Genomic DNA, 15,250 nt, shown 5'->3' with positions numbered 1-15,250 from the left:
TGGTTTAGAGAGCTGGCTTCAGCAGCATTCAAATCCTGCTCCAATCTGATTCATTCACAGAAAATGAGTTCAAAGTAACACCATAAAATGTGTTTGCACTCTCTCCGGGCTTCATACAGCTGCTTTATGGTTTGTTTTAATGACAAACATTTTTATTGTTGTGATATGTGATAAAAATGACATAAATATGAAGAATAAATAAATATGAATAAATGTGGCCACATCCTGCGGCATGCAAGGTATGAGGATGAAGAGGCTATGTATGAACTGAGGAGATGAGGTGGCCTGTGTAAGATGAGAACTCTGGGGCCCATTTGTCTTCATATATAGCTTGTTTCTGTGTGACAATCAATAGATAATTTGCCCCAGAGGCAAAAATTCCTTTATGAACAATTGCCAAATTTTTATCATAGGATTCATCTCACCTGATTAATTTCTTCTCCAGTGCTAACAGAATTCTATTACTTTGTTAAAATCAGATATATTTGTGGCCTACATTATGTCAAAAGCTGAAGTTTTCTTCCTACAAGGACATTCAAGGAAGATGTAGGTTAGGGTAAATATATGACCCATACTATGAAAATTATTATTTTCTTAACTGGGGTGTTGAAGATCCTTAATATAAAGCAGACCCCCATTTCTAGATAGGGATTTAAGCAAACAGAGCATATTGCCTTTGCATGACAAAGTCTTGGTAGCAGGGCAGGTTGTATGAATGGCTTCTGTGAAAAGACACCAGAAGCAGTCCTTGTGTTGGAAGAAGCCCGTTCCAATAGACTCCAAGATGAGAAGGTAGAAGAGTTAAGAATTGAGTTGAGCCCAGGAAGAAAGGAGGGGTGGCGGAAAGAAGTTTTTAGTTTAATTATTATTTTTTATCCTACTCTGTTTACCAGTAACTGGCAATAAATTGAATTCATCTCTCCAAGCCAAATTTGTTTTGCCTGTGACACTAATGGATATGTCAGCTCACTAGCTTATCACTGCATTTTCTCCGTCTATCTTGTTGATGGAAGAGGAGTGAGAGAGTCACTTGGTGGGCATCTGATGTCCAATCAAGAGCAATCTACCAAAGAAAGAAGAGGTCTCTCACTCTCCTTTAGAAATCTCTCATCCCTTCATTGCTGATTACACAGACATCCAAAGAGTGCGGCAGACTTTATCACTTTCCTCTGACATCAGGATCCCAGAAAAAAAATTGAAATTCACTGAGTAAGAGGCAAAAAAAAAAAAAAAAAAAAAAAGAGAACATGCTGAACATGCTGAACATGCTATAATACAATAAGTGAAGATCTTAACTGGCTTCTGTCTACTCCATCTTACTTAAAGACATTTGGAGATTTGAAATCAGAATCTTTTTCATAAAACACTATATTGAGATCCCTAAATATATTTTTTCTTTTATACATGAAATTTAAAGGCTTTAGATTCCATTCTAAAATACAAGACTGGCATTCAACAAACCAGTTAAGCGGAGCTTAAGAGCCTACTTCAAGACTGATTTGAGAAAATACTAGCTAACCTACCATGTAGCCAAATTTGGATGCTTGAAATAGGATTTATTTGCCTATCTACTTGTATTTAGTGCCAATTTAGATATGCTAAAGTGTCCCATTTGATTTCTGTTTGCCTTTCTAAAACTGTGTTGAACCTTTGTAGCTGATATCATGTATCATATTTGTCAGCCCTAAGAGAACAACTTGTACAGCTGGACAGCTGAAAATGGGAGATGAATAAACTGGATTCGACTTTTAGGACCCAAGAGAGAAATTTCTATGAGCACATGTAATTGTGTTTGTAGGATCCTAAAGGTATGTCCATGTCTTCAGTGTGAGATGGATAATTTAGTTTATAGTTATCCAAGGATCTAAGCCCAAAGAAACAGACTTCCTTAAATCATGCCTACCTTACTAACACTTAAATTAAGAGTGCAAATTTTCAGCAGGTCCCTGCTAAATCACTAAATGTTTCACATATTAGAAAGTCTACCTTTAATAATCACCTTTAGCCAGTTTATAGATGAAAATAGAATGTCAAGGAGAGGCTCAAACAGTTGGACTGCCATTCAGAGGGGTCTTAACAAGATGAAGAAAGGGGCCAAGATGAACCCCATGAAGTTGATGAAAGAAAAGTTTTAGGTCCTGTATCTGAAGAGGAATAAATCCACACACTAGTAAATAGTGGAGGCTGATTGTCTGCAAAGGAGCTTTGCAAAAAACAATCTAGTGTTCCTGATGGACATGAATTGACCACAAATCACAAGCGTCCCATTAGTGGAAAAAAAGGGCTACAGCATCCTAAGCAGAAAAAGCATTTCTAGCAGATAGAAAGAGGAGATCAGATCCTTCTCCCCTGCTCAGCACTATTGAATGCGTCCAGTTCTGGGCTCTCTGGCAGAAGAGCCATGTACATACTGGGGACAATCTAGTGTTGGACTGCAAAGACCTTTATGGGACTGGAGCACCTTTCATGCAAGGGGAGCTGGGACATGTAGGACAGTTCACTTTGCAGAAGGTTTGGGGGCACAGCAAGGGGCTGGTGCAGGTCTTACCAATGTTTATAAATATTTGATGGGAGTGAATGAAGAAGTGGGAGCCAGATCCTTCTCAGTGGTGCCCACTGACAGTACAGAAGGCAAGAGATAGAAATTGAAAAGCAGTAAAATTTCATATTATCATAAGAATAAACAAGTCCAGCGCTGGAAGTGGTTATCCAGAGAGGCTGTGCAGTTTGCAACCCTCAAGATATTCAAAACCTGAGAGGACAGAGACCTGGGCACCCTGCTACTGTTGATAGTACTCTATGCAAGGGTGTTAGACTCCATGGTGTCCAAAGGCCCATTAGAATCTCAACGATTATGTGATCCTACTAATCAGATACTTAACAGTGGACTATTAGAACTGAGCCAAATGAAGCTTTAATGGAGAATGTACATTCTCTTATTACCAGATGAACTACACTAGACTGGGGAATATACCCTGCTGTTTGATCAGTCTTCTGTGTTTTAAAACTGTTTCTATGGGAATGAAAGCAATATTTCAAGAACTTGCATCATTTAAATTGCATAGAAAAAAATACTATACAGAACAATCTTTCATTGGCAGATATTGGACTTTGTGACTTATGAAATAATTTTTAAGCCAAATGTATTATTATATCAACAAAAAAACCCAAACAACAGTTGCTCTAGTAATTTGTTATACCATGGAATAGGTGTCTTTAATATTGAAAAACTGTATAAGTAATGACATTTTTTATTAGTATTAGATCTGCATTTATAGTACAATTACTGTTACTGCTGTTATGTTTTATATTATACTTGTCTATGAAAGTTGGGAGGTGTTAATCAACTAACAATGCTAGTTTAGCAGACATAAGATAATAAAGGGACAGGTTGATAACAATCATTACTTTAGAACTAATAAAATCTGTTGTGTGTAATTTACCTATAAAAGTTAAAGCTCACTGTAATTGTTCTGTCATTTTTTATTACCGCAAAATATGCTCCTGTTCTCATTATAAGACTTGTTGTTGCAAGGCAGTTTGTAGGTGCCATAGTCTTGCTCAGTTTGACTTCTCAGAAAAACTATAGATGTCATCTCTAGGAGAAGAAAACCAGATTGGGCCATATATGCTCTTTGTGCAGTGTCTTCAGGAGACACACATTGTTAGTAGAGAGGATATCAGCCCAAAGTTTCTTAGCTGTGAAAAAGGTTTAGGGAATTTCATTGCATATCATTAAAGACTAAGTTGAATTGTTAAGATATGAAAGTTTTAAAGCTAGATCTTGAGGAACATATGACAGATGGTTATGGTAAGATGAGGGTAATGATGTGAAGTATGTCCTTGAAGAAGTCTTCCATTGTATTTCATGGCTGAGAGATATTATTATGTCCTTGTCCTTTCTATTTTTCTCACTTCTGCCTGTGATTTTTGGAAACCACTTCTTTTATTTAAGTGCTTTACTGGCTAAAAGAAGTCAGAAGAAGCTACCAGGAGGATGAAGTGAAGGCAAATTATGTGCTGAAGAGAGTGCCACCATAACTAACAAAATAATACAAGGTCTACTATTAATAAAATAACTCTGAGGTCAAGACTCACAGTTGAATTGTATTACAGATTCATCACACTCTGGTCAGTTTAGGATGTAGTTGTGAAATAAGAAAATAATTGTTGCAGTAAAATGAAAACACAAGGAAGGAAGTAAAAGATTCAGAAAAGTTATTTAAAATTAGAAAAGCAAAATACTACTTTTGTAAGTGTTGGAAATTATTTTTTATTTCTGTCTTGGGGTTATTAAACTCCAGCACTGACTGCTTGTGACATTTCAGTAATCATCTGACTGGTGACAAAAATAATAAAAAGTTTAAAACATTCCTGTTTTCCTACAAAAAAGTGGCTGATAGACCAAAAAAATAAGGGAATATAATTAGCTGCATGGATCAGATGCTACATCTCTTATTTTACGAAGCAGCACACTAAGCAATTATCTAGTGTTTGTGCTTTTAATCCAGTCAGTACAATATATGTAAGTTTTGAAAACAAAGTAGGCATATTTCATATGACTGTTATTATTGTCACAGAGAATTGATAATAGAATCCTAGAATCATTTCAGTTGGAAAAGACATTTAAGATTATTGAGTCCAACTGCTACCTAATACTGCTGTGTCTACCACTAAACCATGTATGTAAGTACTGCATTTACACATCTTTTAAATACCTCCAGGAATGGGGACTCAACCAGTTCCCTGTACAAAAGATTTAAATTGCAGAAAAAAAAAATTGCTTTCTCGCAACTCAGAATTTAACTGTGGAATTTCTTCACACAGGAAAAAAAAAAAAAAGCTAGAACAAATTTATAAAATTAAAGACAATTGAGTCAAATTAGAATTGTCAATGTATATTTGAAGGGGTTTTTGTCCAGGTATGACCTCAAAGCAATCCCTACAGTGGTGGCTAAAAAAATTAGAAAGTAAAATTGACTTATGGGTGACCTTTCCCTCATGCTTCTACTCCTGTCATGAAAGTATGTTTTGAAGAAAAATACCAGAGGAAGCATTTTGAAGTACCAGAGGCTCTTTTTGGTCCAGCAAGGTCTTTGCTAATTGTAAAATTATCTGGGAATGTAGAAATTTTATTCTTACCTTCATGTTATGAACTATTTTATTCTATTTTTTACTATAGTTTTTGAATTAGATATAAGATGCACTTTAGCTTTGTTTTTTTATTTATATAATGCTAAATATTTACTGATTACTTAATAGAATTTTTTACTTTTTATTATAAGCTTTTACTTTTCCATATAATCACAAGACTTAATATTAAATATGAAAATTTCTCACACTATTTTGTACATCACTTTTGTTCTTCCTCAATTTTAGTTCAATTTCATGTTACACATTTCAGCTGTACTTCAGGTATTGATACCTAATAGTCTTTTTCAGTTTCCATTCTTTTGAGGCTTTAATAGCAGGTATGTAACTGTCTGCTTGAAGCCAAAGTGGCATTACCCCATTATTTTTTATTGAACATGTTATATTGAAAACAGCAAATATAATTTTCATTTCTGTGAACTCTGTAAGTGAATGTTAAAGACCCAAGGGCCTAATAAAATTCTTACATGAATCAATGATTTGAGATTACTTTGGAGAAAAAGGTCTTTTCCAACCTAAATTATTCTATCATTCATTGATTTACAGTAACACCAAACAGTTTTTCTGCCTTCTTGGCTGCTCTCAGAAATCTTTTACCCTTCTTAAATGACACCAAATAACATCAAATATTTCTACATCAGTTACAGTGAAACGAAATTCTTTTATTATGCGTGTAGAGTTAGGACGAGTGCCCTTCTCCCATCCTTTCTACTCTCTCCAGGTACAGATTTTCATTTTTCGATTTGGTACCATTTCTATAGGGTGCCTTGATGGAAAACCTTATTAACACCTGCAAACCTATGCACATTCTAACAAATAGATCTTCATTCTTCTCAAAGTTTAGGGATGTATTAATACCAACATATTTAATGTACTTACAACTGGTCTCTGACACTTGAGCTCAGAAAAAGGCACAGTTTTTTGTTTCATATTCTCCAAAACATGTGTCTCCATGTTGAGAATGCTCTTTGGAGATTGCGTTAGCTTTAAATTGTAAACAGGACAGTGACAGTTGGCATGAGTCACTAGCTTTCCATAGAGTATTCTAACAGTTCATTGGCAAATAGAATCAAGCTCCATTGCCTAGGAATGTTCCCAAAGTATCCACTGACTTTTTTAGAGTATTGTATTGACTGTAGATGGAAAGTATGCTCTCTCTATATCTCCATTGATTCTTTTCCCTTTTCCATCTCCCTCTCCATCTCTCTCTGTCTCTTCTCTCTCTCTCTTTTCCCCCCCTTCCAGTCTTAAGAGTTCCAATCTTTACCATTTGCCGGAAGTTAAATAAGATTTGTCAGTTCATTTTCCTAGTTCTCTCCTGGAGTCCTTTAAAATTTATGTCCTATTTGATCCTTTCCATCCTTCTGATTTTAACTGGAAGTTAGCAATTTCATATTTGATTACCTTTAGTGTTCCTGGTTGAATATCATCTCTTCATGTCAATGTGTTATTAATCTTTTTATTGGTTTATCTTAATAGTCATTTACTGACACTTTAATTTGAGACAGTTCCTAGAGTGTTTAGAGAACCACTATGAAGACACATTTGGAGTACAAATACACTACATTTTAGCTGTTCTGCTATACACATTTCTTCCTTGAGTCTTTCTTTAAGTTGTATCATCTTTTGAACCTCATTAAATCTTTGACTGTATTCCTGACATCCTGTGCTTAAAAATCCTCTATTAAATATTTTAATGATGTTAGTAGGTCACTCCTAAACATTTCAAAATGGCAACATTTAGCTCACCATCATATATTCTCTTTTCTCCTACTTTCTTCATTCAGACCCAAACTTTATCTTTTGAATAACTACGGGGGGGGGGGGGTGTTCTTTGATTGTTTGAAGGTTTTTTGTGTATTTTTTCCATTATCATTGGTTTTGGATTTTATTTTTTTAACATTTCTAACAATCCCTTACATTTAGCTGTTTACTAGCACCTTTTAACCTTTTAAATCAACATTCATAGAGTTTGCCTCATGTAAGGTTTTTATTTTTCTATACTGTCTGAGAGAATTTAGATATTGACTCACTTCAGTTTCTTTCTGACTTTAATTGTAACTATTTTATTTCCATACGTAGCTTTTCTTTCTGAAGTGAAACATTATAGTGGTAGCTTTCTGTTCAATTTCTATCATGCAAAGCTGTTTGATTCTAATATTTTTCAAAGGTGATCTATTTAGTGCTTTGGTGGACACTTTGCACTAGTAAGTAAGGCACCGTAACACCTCAGTCTAAGGAGCCCAGCAGGGATATTACACAGGAGTTTAGACTCACAATTCAATGCTTGACTTCTTTTACAACAGCTCGAGAACTAAGCATCTCAGAAAATGGATGCTAAAGCTCCCATGATCAAAAAAGGTAATTAAAAATTCCAAACAAACCAAACTAAAGAAAAAGGCTTAATATGTTTGCCTGGCTTAACATGTTTGCCTGGCTTAACTTCCCATTTTCTCCTTGCCTGCTGGAGGAATGTGAAGAAGATCTATCAGCCTACTGAGGTTCCTCTACATTATGTCCTAAAACCAGGGAAAGACTAATATTCTTGGATAGACTTGATCAGCACCAACCCTTTGGGCTTGAAATAGTGATAAAGGAAATGGTATAGTAAAAAAGGGCACCCCCGACTGGGAGGAAATGATGATGTCTGGCTCCAGATCAGAAGGCTGAAGGATAGCTTTATTAAAACTATACTATATGACATTAATATACTATTTAAAGAGAGACTATCCTATTCTACATACATACTTCCTACTTACTTATCAACTAACTAACTATCAACTAACAACTCATGACTTCTTTGCTGAGAGTCCAAGACACAGCTGGATCCATTGGTCATTGAACCCAAACAACCTTCACCAGAATCCAATCAAGCAGTCACTTCAGGTAAACAGTCTCCATACCAAATTCACATGGAGAAAACAAAGGAGCAGAGATAAAGATTGTTTTCTCTTCTTCTCTCTGTGCTTCTCCTGAGAGACATAATTCTATCTCTCTCTCCAGAGAATGTGAATGCCACAGAGATGGTACTGTCTGTAGAGGAGTTTGGCATCCAAGCAGACTTCAGATCTTGGCCTTCTTTATCCTGTGGGATTTCAAACATGTATGAAGTCAGTTGAATAGCTTCATCATAAAGTTAACATAGTTAACATAACTACTCTATGTCTCACATAGGAAGGAGCATGTAAAAAACTACTAGAGCTAGATAAGCAAGAAGAAGCATGTGTATCTGTAGAGGAGAGTCACTGTGAGTCAGGAGTTCTGCTTCTTGTTCTATTTATACATTTAGGTGCTGCAGGTTAGACCCGTATAAGGAATTATTTTTATAGCTAAAAATTCTCCCTGCTTCTGACCTACTGCAGGGATTTCTGATGTCTGAAATACAGAAGCAGGTAACAACAGTAGCTGTTAACTCCCTTTGAAGCAGCAGCTTTTCAAAAGGAGGTTCTTTGAAACAGACTGTTGACAGTAAAAGAGAAAAAAATTAAAGAAGACATAATGGTGAGTTGATTCCTCTTTTTTTCTGTCCTCTGCAGCCCCACTCCAGGCACAGTTCTTTCTGGCCTACCAGCTGAGTGACTGTCCCAGTTCCTACTTTCATGTTCATCCTTCCAGAGGAGCCTGGTTCTTTGCACAGATTCATTACAAGGCAGTCTTCTGTTTCACATCATCTTGTTCAAAGTGTACACCAAGCTAGTATAATAATTTCTTTATCTATATTCTTGGCCCAAACTTCCAGAAGCCATTGTGAAATCAGTGTTTGCTTGTAAGTGTAATTAAAACATTTTTTAAAGGCAAAACCTCTTCTATTTCAGGGAATCTGATTGTACTTGTCAGTTGCTAGTTTTCTCAAGAGGCAACAATGTAAAATGCTTGCTCTTAACTTTTCTTGCTTAAATGTCAAGTTTATCATAGATTGTGATCTAATATGTAAATAAGGAAAGAAATAAGCATAGCTTTCAATTTAGAAACAGATATTTACTTTGGTAGGTATCAAATTTAGACATAGTCATTATCCCATTGTTTCAAGAAGTTTTGGTGTTATGTCATAAACTCCATGCAAGTTTGTTACTAAACTAGTTCAAGACACTGGCTGTAGAATAAAAGCAAACATTGAGACTGAGCAAAAAAAAAATCTGATTTGCTTCAAACCCCTTCTTCCACTATAAAATTTATAAAAACTGGACTTACCATGCTACCATGAAACATGAATCAAAACTCTGTATTAGATGAAGTATAAGGGGAGCTTGGAGCTTTAGTATATCAGTTAGTGGAATAATACAATGAGTTTTTATATATGAACAATTTTTATGAGTCTTGAGAAACATAAAGTTTGGGCTTGAAGTACACCAAACCGCTCTAAAAATAAAGAGCAGATATTCAGCAATGGAGTGTTCAGTGTGTTAAGCAATAATTTCATGATGCCATTCTGAAGCACAAATTGGTTTATTTTTTGTTGCTTCCAAATATTATCAGGACAAATACTTTTTATTGATGTTTATGAATAGTAACTGACATCTCAAACTAAACCTTAACTCTGCAGATTGTTCTTGTTAGATTTGTACATGACTGAAGGCTCACAAAAATGTCCTGTAATGAAAGCATTTTACAGTGGTTGAATATCAATGTGCAGTATGCAAAGTTCATTATAATGCTAAGCATACTAGGAAATGTGTCAATTTGTAATGTTTATGGCTGATAATGTCATCAGAATAAGTTCTGATTTATTGCCACATGCACAGCAAGAGGAAGATGACACTCAAATAAAATTAGTGTTTTCATATTTCTTTTTACAGGTTTGCTACATAGCAGAAACAAACACTTATCATTAAGAAGGCTGAATTAAAATTTAGTGCAATAACCATGAAAATATTGTCATTCACAGCATACCTGTAATGTAATACGTCCTGTGCAGTATGACTGTCTGGAGAATTTCTCCTTATCTTCCTTTGTTCATTTATATTTCAGACTGCACTCTATTCCAATATCTCTATTTAGGACAATAGCACAGCTACCAATTCCAGCTGTGTTTTGAGAATGACTCAGAGAACTTCAGGATCTTAGATGTTCAGAACAGATATCCCTACTGAGCAGCTACCCAGAAAGGCATTAGGCAGTTTGACAACATGTTGGAGTGCAAGAAGTTATTATAATTGATATGTGGGAAAGGAGATGAAGAGACAACAGATGAAGAGACTCAGCTGCTAAAAGAAAATGCCAAAATCTTAGGTCAATGCTACTTTGCTTTGTGGCAGATAGACATAATTTGTTTCTTTTCCAGAGAAAAAAGGAATGTCTTTGTTACCCTTTACTCAAATCAAACTTGAAGTATATCCAAGGTACCCCTATGCATTTTTGATAAAAGAAAAGAATCCACAACTTTTATCGTTTTAGGGTTTTCCCATTACTGTCATAACCAAGCTGCATTTTCAAAACTAGCTTCAGTAGTTTTGAAATATTTTCTTTCTGTACCAAAGCAAAGTTTAAAAATATGGTTTACACTTCGGGGCTATGTATAGATAACGCTGTGATTCCTATCCTTTCCTCCCTGTTTTCAGGTAACAAAACAGAAGAATGATTTTTTTGAAACTAATTGTGGTATGCTTCTGCATGATAAAAAACTTTACTGATGAAAATAGCACGGTTTGACATAATGAAAACAGCATTATTTTTGAAGAAAATCTAAAATCTAAAGAGAACATCCTCAAGGCCATACTCAAACTACTATCTTAGGTCTGAGTTCTGTGTTAAGGTTTCTGACTGTCATTATCCATTTCAGCTTAGTTTATCCTTTCAGGGAAGTTTTTAAAGGTTCTGCTTATGTGCAGAGATGACCTAACCAGAACAAGAGCTTAATTCTCAGCTGCTGCTCTCACAATTTAGAATTAGGTTCAGATATATTTAATGGAAGGGTCTTCTCTGAGATGCTTGACATACAGAAGTTCCCAAATACAAGGTTAAGAATTGTTCAAACCCCCAGTGTTGTAGCTGTAGATCAAAGGGTGTTTTGCTACTTGGTTACCACAATGGGACAGAGCTGACTTCAGCTCTCTAAAGCTGGAGAAATCACCTCTCTGTCAGTGACAGTTTTCCTGTGCTATCCATTATGTTACAAAGACAAGTAGAAAGGATCAGGGTAAATGCTAACAAATTTTACTGAAAGCTCCTTTCCCTTTTTTTTTTTTTTTTTTTTTTTTTTTTTTTTTTTTTTTTATGGAAGGGAAGACATAGCTGGAAATAGCAGGAGATTCATATGTTAGTAATTAATAACAATTACTAATTAACATCAGTTCTTAAAATGAAGAAAAATCTAAAGCACTTCTTTGAAAAAAACAAGACACCATCAACACATCATGGGATATAGGTTCCTCCATCATTATGGCCCTAAAGTCGAAAGAACTGATGAGTTGTTTCTGCCCAAGGAGATGGTTCCTACAGATTTGAAGACCTGTCCTGGGATATACTTTGTAAGATATTGCTCATCCTTAGCCATGTTAATAGTTAGGATGAGGTCAAAATATTCTTGTGTCCTTCTTCTAAAAAGAGATGTTGATAATCTGTCTTGAATGAGGGGTATGTTGTACACCACTGTCTTCCTTAGAGTCTGGAAGTAGAGGAACAAAGGATGTAAGTACTTTTGTCTCTCAAGGCTGAAAGATAAAGAAGCATCCTCAGACACTGAAAACCCAACTACTTGGTGGACAGTGTGTACTACATGTTTTATTACACTCTTTATCAATTTCTTAGGAACCAAAAATTAATGAGAGCTAAAGCTGGCTGTTCTCAAATCCTCTGTGGCCAGAGAGCAAGTTCACTTTTCAAGCTGCAGCAGTGGTACAAGATTGCTCATATAGGTAACAGCTGTCCAAGGGTAGAGAAAGGAGTCTGCATGAGGATTTCTGGTCTACTAACTCAGGTTGCTTGCCAGCACATCTGTGTAAATTCTTGATTACTTCTGGCATACAGTGCTTGGGGGAGAGCTGAGCAGGGAAATCTCATGAAATCTAAAATAACCTTGATCAAAATAAGTAGGTTGTTTTGTACTGCTTACTTTAAATGTCTAAGAAACCGTTCAGAATATATCTACAACCTCCTTCCTTCTCTGAAATTTAATCTGACTGAGGTATTCCACATGATCAGTCCTTCCTCTCAGATATCCAGAAGAGATTTGTTGTTGTGTGTGCCTGGGGCAGGAAGATGCATCTATTTTGCTTTGGGCACAGTGAGCTCCTGTGCGTGCAGCAAATAACCCTCAGTATGTTTTTTGGCAAGGGTTAGCTCTACAAGACTATGACTGCTGTCCAGGATTTTGTTTTTCTAGATGAGAAATGTTGGAGCAGGGCAATGTGATTTAACCTATCTGCTCAGAGCAAAGGCAATTATTTCTTTCTCTCCTTCTCAATCCTTCATGGATGTGGAAAATCTATTAAAGTAAACTCTACCTTTGCTGTTGCCACCTGCCTTTCTCCCACAGGAGCCCTGTTTTCTTCTATTTCTATCTTCACTATCAGAGAATTCTAATATATTTGGCCACTTGCACTGTTTTCAAGAACACAGAAAAAAAATATCAAAGGTCAAGTGAGGAAGAGGAAGGACTGGATCAGAAAAAGTCAAACCTACCCAGAACACCAACTGTTCCCACCCTGTGTTATTTTTGGCAATATGTAGCAGGTGCAGGTTTGCAATGTTATTTCAGCAACAGCCAGGGTTTTAAAGCATTACCAACCATGTCTGGTAAACACATGTGCTCTGGCAAAATTCATCCATCACAGCAGCTTCAGTTTGCGCCTTTCCTAGCAAATTGTCCTGTAAACCAAAGTTATTCCTCTGAATGGGAGAAATATTTGTTGACCTGAAGGCATCTGCTTAGAGAAAAACCGTGATGGCTGTTCTAGGAAGTGTGTGTCTAACAAATGTTAAACTCAAAATTTTGACCTTTTAGATGCCTGCAGTATATGCTGCAATTTCTTCAGGCTAAAACTATCTAGATATATAAAGCTAAAATAAAACCAGTTAAAGCAAGTTGAACTCTAGTCACCTAACTATTGTCCAGTTTTTTCCTTCAACCAAGATTAGCTACAATAAGACCAGACAAGTCTAGACAAGACCAAGCAAATGCTTAGGCCTTTATGTACCTCTCTGTTCTGGTTTGAAAGCAAAACCAGTGAGAGACTCCAAGTCAGAAATACAATTTATTGGGAAAAGGGAAAACAAAAGACAAAAATACACACAATGATACAAAAGGAAGACCACTGGCAAAGTCAGAATACAACCTGACACCCGCTTTGGCCAGCGTGCTGGTAGCAGTCCAAATTGGAGTGGCTGCAGTCCTCTTGGAGTGGCAGATGTGGTTGCTGTGTCTTCTTGGAAAGCTGTGGAAAGGCTGCCTTTTTGTCTAGAAATTCCTGGATTTATCCAGGTGGGAATGCCTAGCTTCTCCCCCTGGGCGGAGCATCTCACAATGGGCTGATGTTATTTTGAGTCACAAGGTGTGTTTTTAATCACCTGTTAAACAGAACTGGCTCCTGGAGAGTGTTATCTCTGAGTCATGAGGCGAGACATTGATGGGCTTATTAACAGGAGATAAGGAAAACTGTCCAGATGCAACTGCTACTTGGATGGTAATAGGAAACATCTTGGTGCTCAGTCTTGGACACTCTCATGAATGAGTGTTTTAAGGCTGCTTAAAGAATCACCACCAAAGGTACTGGCAAAACCAGGTTTAATATCAAAGAGGCAGCATAACATAGTCTGCTGGCAAGATTCAGCCTACTTTTTACTAGATGGTTAAAACACACCAAGAAAAAAAAGCAGAAAATCTCAAATCAATCTATTAAAACCCAAAACTATCTATGTGGAGATAGAGGGGGTTGTTGGGGGTGGTGGGATGGGACAAATTATAGGAAAGGATAATGAAAAAAAAAAAAAAGAAAGATCCTTTTGTTGAGTCACAAGTTTCAGAGTATATACCTGTGCTAACTGAGCCAAGACTTATTATGCCCAACAGCATTTAACAGCATTTAAACTTAACCACAGCTAATACAAGGATGTGGTCCATTAATAGCAATGGGATCAGAACAATACAGAGCTACACCATGTTGAACCTGCTAAGGGAGTACATGTCTCTCATAAAGGATTGGACTTTACAGAAAACAATAGCTGTTGAGTCCAGGATTTAAAGTGTTTACTAAAAACTGTGCTAAGCATCACACACCTTCACTCTCACAACTTATTTTGAAATAAATCATATTCAATTAATCAACTGCTAAATCATAACAGTTGTAAATAAGAGAAATAATTTTAAACATTCTAGATTCATGCATGTGTTCATTTGTGTTTTTCTTCATCAAAGTCAAATAACAGGGTTGTGAGGCTTGGTTGGTAAATATTTTTTACAAAACAGAAGTGTTATTTTCATGCCACTAACAGGCTTAGCTAAAGACTGTACACCCTTTGTAACACTTTAACCACAAAGCTTGTGTTTTCATGAACTGTGTTAATTTAAAATAAATCCTCTGCTGAGCTGATTAGGAAGGTGTATTAATCCCAAATAATTCCATGTTGAGCTCACTTCTTCTTAGATGATGGGCCTAAATTCCCATTGTTCTGAATCTTTTGTGCTTGTTTATGACAATGGTGGAAATGCTACTAAAAAGATTACACCAAAAGTTGCTGTGATTACTAACACATGTCATATTATAGAGCTAGATTCTTCCTCCAAATCCTCAATATGTGTTAATGTGTATGTAGTAGATGCTGTGTACCTGATTCTATACCTCAAAATGGAGGGACCAGGGATAGTGATGCCCCTGAACAATACCCTGAGGAAAGCCAAGTCACAAATTAGTTTGGATCTGAAACATGCAGTTTATGAAATCTTAAATTAAAAAACAATCTCTCCATTCACAGGGAACACTGAAGAAATTCTCTCTAGGATAAAAGAAAATTAGAGTACTTCAGTAATGTAACCCTTATTATTATATTATATCTAACTCCAGCCGAATATTCTGAATATTTTCCCCTCAGACAAACATAATGAAGACAATATATACCAAAAAGTTTATTTACAAAGAAGGCATAACAAAAAGTTTTTGTGAAT

The sequence above is a fragment of the Vidua chalybeata genome, chromosome 5, assembly GCF_026979565.1.
Source record: "Vidua chalybeata isolate OUT-0048 chromosome 5, bVidCha1 merged haplotype, whole genome shotgun sequence".
NCBI classification, from domain to species: Eukaryota; Metazoa; Chordata; class Aves; order Passeriformes; family Viduidae; genus Vidua; species Vidua chalybeata.
The sequence above is the reverse complement of the archived record's forward strand: the minus strand, read 5'-3'. Positions refer to the sequence as shown.